Raw genomic sequence first — 9,529 nt, forward strand, 5'->3', positions numbered from 1 at the left:
TATTTATTTTTTTTTAGTGTATTTAAAATACAAAAATTGGTGCTGATTCATTTTACATTAGCTGGATAATCAATTTGGTAAAAAATATTTTGGGCAGCTGCATTTGACAAAGCTATTTCTCCAAAAAACATTCTAAAAAGTGTGTCAGGAAACAATAATAACTTAAAAGCTAGAGTTTTAATATTTCAGCTAATTTTAGATAGTATATAACAAATATATGCTTGAAAATATTACCTTTATTTAGGCAAGAAACTCCTCTTCATGTTCTGTAGCTTGCAAAGGAAAACAAGCACTTTATATTATCAGTAGTAATTTGAAACAGCCCATCTGTTAAAGGACAAACCACCGTTATCATCAGAAGCAAATTGCAGGTGGACACCATCAGTAGAAACAATTGATTCGGTCCAGATTGCTGTTCCCAGCTTCCCCCAGTGAGTTTGCCTCAAACACAGATCTGAAATGGATTTATGGTTAAGTCCCCCATTGAAAACATAATAGCTCTCAGGCTCTGTCATTATAAGTCAAATGAGCATCTCCTTCACGCAGTAAACCTGCCTCTGCTTCAGTAACCGGGATCTTTATTTGTTTGTCCTGAGCAGAGCCGCCTCCATGGCTCTCTACAGATATCTACAGGGTGATAAAGCTGGTCGTAGAGAAGTGTCAAAACATCCACAAAGGGTCGGTAAAAGACAAGCCGAGAACGGTCAATACTAAAGACAAGTTACATAGACTTGACTGCATGAATTATAAAAAGTAATTTTATAAGCAGCTGGATTTCTGTCAAGGAATCTGAATCTCCCTTGAGGTAAAACAGCATAAGTGTTAGCAGGGATGATTTAGTGAAGGTGTGAAGTTTATTTAAGAAATGCTGTGTGAAAAACAGCATTTTTTCCCTTCATGTTAATCAAGTATCAACACTAGCCCTGTCACAATAACCAATAAATCAATTAATCGGATGATAAAACAAATGTAATAATTTCCTTTGACATGATTTATTGTTTATTTCTTTTTTTCTCTATATATACCAAAAACTGGATGATAAAAATCTTCAGTTTGGTGCTTTGGTCTGAATTAGCCCTTTTATGAAGGACAATTTTGTTCAGAAAGACTTCAAAATTAATTTTATTTGTTGTTTTGTTTACTTAAATGTTCACTAGAATTTAAAGTATATTGATCTTTGAGAATGTGTTCTTGCATTACACCATTACCATTATATTACTTAAAAATAGTCTCAAAACAATAATATCGTTTATCGCAATAACATCTGGATCAATTTATCATCCAACAGAATTTGTCATCGTTACAGGCCTAATCAACACTCTGTATGCTAGAGCATTCAGTAATCAGTTGATTTCTCCATCTTTCCTTTGGTAAAGTCGTTTTGCTAACACCAAAGCGACACTGCAGCTCTTTCCTTCACATTTTACCTGCATCTGTAAATGCAGACAGATGCTTTCTGATGTCTGAAATTGCATCCAAATGATGTTACAGATGAACAGCTGCACTTTGTTTTCCATCATATGAATGCAGGGATGCACATACACGATGTGTGGGATGTTGAATTGGTCCGCGTCCCATTACCTTTCCATTTCCCCTGGGGATGGATTGGTGGTGCAGATTCGGCACAGCAGGTGAAAGTATTGTGAAAATGTTTCTCTTTGTGTGTGTTTATATGTCTTGCATGTGCAGACATATAGAAAATATGTTTTAGACATGAACAGGAGTCAACATTTTCAGCTGATTCTGCTCCACATTAGAGATAAAAGTAATTGCATAACAACAGATCTAACATTACATCTGAAGAAAAATCACAGCTTTGACTTCAGATGCAGTTTGTGACAAAAGATTAGCTCAACACAAAAAAAAAACTCAGTGGTCTAAATCTAGATATATTTTTCATGCTAATTTTGAAGTACAATGCTACTGCTACTCAAGGTTTCATCAAATTGTTGGGGTTTGTGGAGTCTTGCAAATAATCGTTGCAGTCAACAATTATTTTTCTTATTGATTATTCTGACAATTAATTCATTAATCAAATAAAATATTTGCCACATTCTGCTGGGTTTTTTTTTATTTAACCACTTATTTTTTACTATACTGTAAATACAATAACATATGCCAATAAGCAAATAATTAAATTCCTTTTTTTACATTAAAATAATTGTCATTCTAGCATAAAAAAATGCAATAATGTGACATTTGGTTAGTGAACGCCTGATCATTAGTAGTGGAGGAAGCATCAACAGCTAAAAAAACTGTACTAACCTGTTTTTATTTTAAATTAATAACTGGGTAACTAAAGAAACTTAATTGGAGTTTTTTGTTTGTTTTTTACAGAATTTGAGCAGGTGAAGCAAAAACTCCCACTTGAGCTGTTTTGGGTATAGCATAAGGTTTTTCATTTTAAATGAAAAACATTAAAAAAAAATTTTGTGCAGTTTTGGCTTATTTACTATTCTGAATGTGTTGTTCTTTCAGCAAAGGGCCATTTTTAGTCTGTATACGCTGGTTAACAATAAATGACTAAATTAGATTATTCCAATAATCGATTAATCACGATTAATTCGATTAATCGTTTCAGTCTTATTGTTTGTCACCGTCTTTGTTCCATTGGGGGTTTTGGCCTCGTCAGTTTTCAGTTGGCCTGAGGTGGGTCTGCCCCGACTGTTTTCCGGGAGGTTGTCATGGAGATTGATGACATCATTGATGCTCAGCACCCCGACCTCTGGGGGGTTGCAGTGCCCTGGGTGTTGTGTTGCGGCCTTGCTTCACGGCATGGATGGTTTTATGAGTTATTGTGTCAGGGGGGGCTCGCTGTGGGTAGGGTGGTGGAGATTGGTAGCCTGGTAGTGTGGAGAGCTGAAACAATTCACCAGATTAATTGATTATTGACCTAATAAACTAATTTAGTAATAGATTAATCGTCAACTGAGAATTCAGACTGTTAAATATTCCATACTTAAGTAAAAACTGTACAAAAACATACACATACATTTTGCATGTAAGATAAATACAATCTTAAACTCCTTAAGAGACGGTTTTATCTTCAACTGGCTCAAATTCTCCAACAACAAATCTATTAAGCAACTTTTGCAATCCAGCTATTATTCAGTTAATCCAAAATAAACAGATTCGGCCTATATTGTATTGATGTATTGATGCTTCTGTTTTTTTTCTGAAATATTTTTTATTAGAGCCATTCAAAAAATAAATAAATTACAAAATACAATACTTATTGTACATATCAAGGTTTTCCCCAGAAAACTTGCTAAGTCAGGCAAGTTTCTTTCCTGACTTAGAAGTCACTTAGCAGTCATCCATCCACTGGTCCGCTACATTTTGAGTTAAAAATTTTTTAAAATTGACAGGAAATTTGAAAATATCACTTGATAATTATGTGTTACTGGAAGATTAATACCTGAACACCAACTATAAAGTCTTAAAAAAATGCAAACATTTTAAAAAGACTTAAATAAATAAGCAATGATAAGCCTGGTGGCCCGCCAGGCTTATAATACGCTGGGGGAGACCCTGCTTATACAGCTTTAAATACACTTAACCATGTAATACTGACCAAGTAGTGCATAAAAAAAAAAAAATTAAAAAGATTACAATGCACCGGTGTCAGCCATTTTTTGTTGCTTTTTCAACTAAAGGAAAAAAGAAAAATTTAAAATAAAACTACAGAACAAACCCGACCCCCAAAGTCAACCTCCAAAAAATCTTAAGTTATGTATACTCATATTCAAAACAAAAAAAATCTCAATGACAGTTGGGCAAAACCTCTAATTAGGCCGGTCATGATAATTAATTTAACTGGTCGATAAATTGTTCCAGAAGTTATTGCGATAAATTATAATATTGTTGTTTTGACCATTTTTAAGTAATATAACAGTAATGGCAAAATAATAATGCAAGAACACATTCTCAAAGATCAGTAAACTTTAAATTCTAATGAACATTTAACACTGGGACTTTAAATATCCAAAATAAATAAACAAAACGACAAATAAAATGAATTTTGAAGTCTTTGTAAACAAAATTGTCCTTCAAAAATAGGGCTAAATGAGAGTAAAACAACAAACTGAAGACTTTTATCCTCCAGTTTTTGGTAGAACGAGAGAAAGAAAGAGACAAACGATAAATCAAGCCAATGGAAATTATTGAGTTTGTTTTAATTTATTATATGATTAATTGATTCATTGACTATTATGATAGGCCTACCTCCAAGTTTGAAAAATAGGAAAGAAAACATTGCAGTTTTTTGTAAAACCTTTGTGTAGATCCTCGTAAAGTGGATTTAATTTTCTCAAGCAGCATGCTTCTCCTCTTCACAAATATTTCAGTTTAAAGAGCACTGCAGATTTTACTGGAGCCCGGCAGCACAAGCTGTTTTCTCCAGCATTTCAGTCGATTGCTGCCGTATCGTCAAAAATTATATGTGCTGTTTGAATTTTTAGACAATTACAGGTTTTTAAATGTCTTTTGGTGATTGGTAGTCATCCATAAGTTGCCCTCACTCTTAAATGTTGCTAGCTTGTGTTTCTCGTCATACATTGTCTCACTAATCTAATAGTGTTTCTATCTTTGGATGGAATTGATATTGTAAGAAATTCAGCTATATTTAACATCATTTAGATGCCTACCTCATCCGTCTGTGGCCATTTCGTTTTGTTTTTCCTTGAGCTCGAACTGCATCTCTTCACACCTGAGTTCTCACACAACCTCTTACTCTAAAACAGTTCTGCTCCTTGTTGCTCCACGATTTCGCCCTTTGTGCCCAATTTTCTCAGTGATGGCTATTACCACGTAGCACAAAGGACCACTCAAGCGAGCCAAATTAAATGTTTTTTAATTGAAGGCGCCATTACAGTATAGCTGTGCAGCTTGTGCTCCGTTTCTATGATGACTGTGCCAGAGGGAGGAGATGGGGAAGCAGCTGGGCTTGCAGATATCCTCCAAGTAATGATCGCTGTCATCATTTGGCTAAGTTTTCATCTGCTGTCACCTGGACAGAATTTATTGTTTGACAAGGACTAATGTAGATTCACTGCTACTGTTGTGGTTTTTGTTTTGCTGTTGTGTGTTCATGGAAAAGCTTTTATCAGGAGAATTTTATTATTAACGGTGTCATAATCTGTTGGAGATGTGTTTTAAGTACAGGGTTATTTGGTATTACAGTTCAGTTTTAGGTTTTGTTATCTTTGCGCTAAAGTGTTGTACTCGTAATGTTTACTGTTAAGCTTGTAGACTTTTTGCAACATGAATGAAATGTTGGATAAGCAGTGAAATAAGGCCTATTGTTTCTAATCTGCCCATTATTATTTTTTATATCACCTGCCACAGAGTACTAATAAATAAATTATTATGAAATATGAATTAAGAAATAATTATTAGCTGATAATAATTATTTTATGAAATAATTTTATTATTAAATAATATATTTTTAATTATCAACCTTATGTGCATTATTTGATTTTTTTCCTTTTTTACATGAATAAAGAAGACAAAATCCTTAAATGATGCATAAATTGGGCTCCACAATAATCCAGGAAATACTGGTCAGCATTTAAAAATCCTTCTGTCTTGAGTCTGATTAGAAGATGAGAAAAACTAAAAAAAAAAAACTGGTTGGCTATCTGAAGTAGCCTGCAAGGAAACTCAGACAGTTACAACCCATTTTACCTTTTTAACACACCTAATTAAAAGTCAATCCAATTTATTCCTGTCAGCCTTCTAATATGAGTCGAAGCAGATAAGAGCATGGAGCATGTGAGATTAGAGGAATGGACGCCAGGCAGAGCACTGATCTTATCTTTAGACGTCCATCAACATTGGATTGTGCTTGAGAAATGAAACGTAGTCAAATATATGCGCAAAGCATTAAAATACATAATTTTCAGTGATTTCAACAGTCCACTTAATTACTAAAGCCGGCTGCCGAAATAATTTATGGCTCATATACCACATTTAGGCTGCTGCCCATATTTAGTGGCACCAAATAGGATTTTTTTTGTTTATATTTAAAAATACCGGTAACACTTTATTTGAAGGGGGGTGAATAAGACTGTCATGACACTTTCATTAACCTGACATAACACCTGTCATGAACATCAATAAGTCTTCATGAATAGTTATGACTGTTGTCATAGAGCGTCATTCGGTAAATTGACACTTTTAATACAAAGTTGACATTATTCAAAATGTCTTTGTTATGACAACTTGACATTAACCAAGAAATCATTACTGATATAAATTTGTTATAAAAGAATGAATGATTGCACTTTAAAAATCAGGTAACTTTATGTTAAAGGTAAAGTTTAAACAGTAATGATTTCTTGGTTAATGTCAAGTTGTCATAACAAAGACATTTTGAATAATGTCAACTTTGTATTAAAAGTGTCATAATTTACCGAATGACACTTTATGACAACAGTCATAAATATTCATGAAGGCTTATTCATGTTCATGACAGGTGTTATGTCATGTTTATGAAAGTGTCATGACAGTCTTATTCACCCCCACTTCAAATAAAGTGTTACCAAAATACCACACTGAAATTTTTTTTTTGAAAAAATCAACTTCAGTAAATTTATTCAATGAGGAAAAATGACACCAGTATTTTTTATATTTTTTGGCAGTAACTTCATGTTTTTTGGTGTTGGAAACAAGCCCTTTCAAAAACTTCCGGAATGTAACGACACAAATCAGCAGGCACTGCCCGTTACCTAGCAACCCTGGCAAAGCCCAGCCCGTCACCTAGCAACCCACGTTGAGCTCCAGGACGTTTTTCCAGCTGGTTTTACTGCTGTATGCACAGTGGGAAATACAAGCGTTTTGTTGCTGATTTACAATCCAGAATAGCTCAGTCTTTATGTAATCTGACCAAACAGCATGGATTCAGTTAAAGTCCTTGTTGAATTCAACTAACTCTACGTTTACATTTGTGATGGTATAGCCTTTTTTTTCCTGGTATGTCTCTTAAACATTAGTTCCTAGATGTTAGATGGCATCATATTGTTGTTAGAGACACTAATTACTTTTTCAGATTTGTTACCTCCATTATTATCCTACTTACTGAGCTTAGTGGTAAAATAAACATGGGTTTTCATACCCAGTTGTTGCTCCTGAAACAGAACGTGATGGATTTCTAATGTAAAATTTTCTAAACAGTTTGAGTTAAAGAAAAAAATTACTTCAAAGGGATTATTTGTGATTTGATTTAAAGTAATTACATAATTACTTATTGAATTCATTTATAGGAATCAAATGTTACTGTTTTCCTCCATTACATAATTCCCATTCAAAAACCTTTATAACAAATATTATTTATGGTTATGTTTTCTTTTTATTTTTTTCTTCATACAAATATTTAACCATAAGTGTGGCTAGAAATGTCTATTACTCCCAAATGTTATTCTAATCTAAAGAAACCACATTGTTGTTACAATCTTGGTTTATGAGTCTATGTTCTGTTTCCCTTATATTTATGTTTTTTATTTATAATACCAATAAAGTTCAACCAAGGTTGATACAGATATAGCAGAAGAGAGATATTGTTGACCCCAATGCTAACAAAGTCAAACTCTCTGCATAGTTATCGTGCAGATGTAAGTGTGGGGACTATTTTACATATTCTCAATATTTTCCAAGATCTGTTTTATATGCAGACTGAAGCTTTGAAGTTCTTTTAAATTTGTGAAACCCACTAAACCCCACATGCTTTAACTTGCAGTCAAAGCTAAAAACATATTTTTATAAGGTTCATGTTCCTCCCTTAACCTCGATTGTTCTTTGGAAACCAACCTGTTGTCAGGAGTGTGAAACCCAGCGGTAAAAAAAAATAAAAAATAACATTTGACAGTTTGTGGATATTGATGTTGAAAAAACTGGACATGCTGGTTTCAACATGAAATTACTGTTCCACATTTTAGAACAGACAGTTGTCACGCTGGTGCTAAAATAGAGGAATATATTGAATTTTTAACTTCATAGGTTTATTTCTTTTTAAACAAAGAGGTGCTCCAGTTGAAGACGAGGCTTTGTTTACACATACAGCAGAGCACAGCGTTTTATTTCTGTGTAACAGAAGCAGATGTCTGTGAATATAACCATCAACACTGAGAGCTGTGACTTTTTCCTCTGGCAACTGATTTAAGAAGATATCTTCTCTGTAATGTTATGAAACACAATTTAAGTGGAAAAGACAACCAAGTATACAACAGTGTCAAGTCCCGACTCGTGTAAGACGCAACATAAATGATTAAAAACAAAAGGTTTCAAGAAATATAAGTGACATTTATTTTCAGTTTCAGAGAGCTAAACAAAGAAAATGGCAAACAAATGGCAAACAATAGCTAGTGACTCATATCACAAACATGAAAACTCCCTCACAATCTTTGATTTTTTCAACGGTATTTTTTATTTAAACCTTGCAAGTAGCTGCATCTGCTGTTTTGTGCCATTAATAATAATAATGCTAATAAGACAAAGATTTTACCATACTATGGTGCAAATATGATTAGGTAATATTGGCAGTATTTATATCTCGTACAATAATACCAATGAAGATAAATGTGGAATATATTGTGCTGTGAACATTGCAAACACTCTTGTTATCATAACTGAGAGTGTGTGGAAAAAAACTAATTTCACAAGAGCAAAACACACCCGGGATAATTCACACTTCAACACCTTCCAGTCTACCCTTTTGTTTAAATATATTGGAAACTATTTAAGGAAATTGAGGTCAACTCTTTCTTTTTTTTAGTGTGACTGGAAGGCAGCGTAGGATTACAGATGACTTCGACTCAATCCCCTCCGCAGCCTACGCCTCACGCTGCTGCCAACAAGGCAGTTTCATTATAATCCCTCTGCACAGTTAACTAGTGGCTCTCAATACTCCCAGCGTACCTTGAAATCTCTGCAGGTTTAGTCTATTTAAAGCATCTTCCTACATATTTGGCTGTAATAACGCCTTACGTGTGCACATTTCTTATTGTAATGTAAGCTAAGTATTAAGCTTTCCTGGTAGTTATGACTAGCTTGCACATGAGTAAGGTTTCCACCTGTAAATGTAGAAATTGCAAAATGCTATCTGGCAACTTCCCCCAGATACTATAAACAAACAGCTTTTCAATGTCAATGTATTTTCCACTCTTCTTAATTGTAATAATCTGAAGTAAAACTGGCTAAAATTGTTTACACAGTAAGTGTGTTTGTTTTAACATTCAATATCGGTGACTAGGGATGCACATTTATCATATTGTTTATCATTTATTTTAATATCTTTCATGGTATGAATTTGGATTTATTGTCACAATAAATTGTAATCGATGATGTTTTAGTTGGAATTCAAATGAGGAGTTAAGAGGCTCAACTCTGGTGAAGGATGTTTGCTCCAACATCTATTAAGTGCAATCTGCTTTGTAAATCAGATGCAGATTTGAAACAGAATAGCGTGAGCAAAACTTTCAAAAACCACTGGAGAGTTTATTGTTTCATAAATTCTTCCTAGAGTTAAACTCTG

Source organism: Poecilia mexicana, unplaced genomic scaffold (assembly GCF_051168715.1).
Source record: "Poecilia mexicana isolate PSO_F unplaced genomic scaffold, ASM5116871v1 scaffold_19, whole genome shotgun sequence".
Classification (NCBI taxonomy): Eukaryota; Metazoa; Chordata; class Actinopteri; order Cyprinodontiformes; family Poeciliidae; genus Poecilia; species Poecilia mexicana.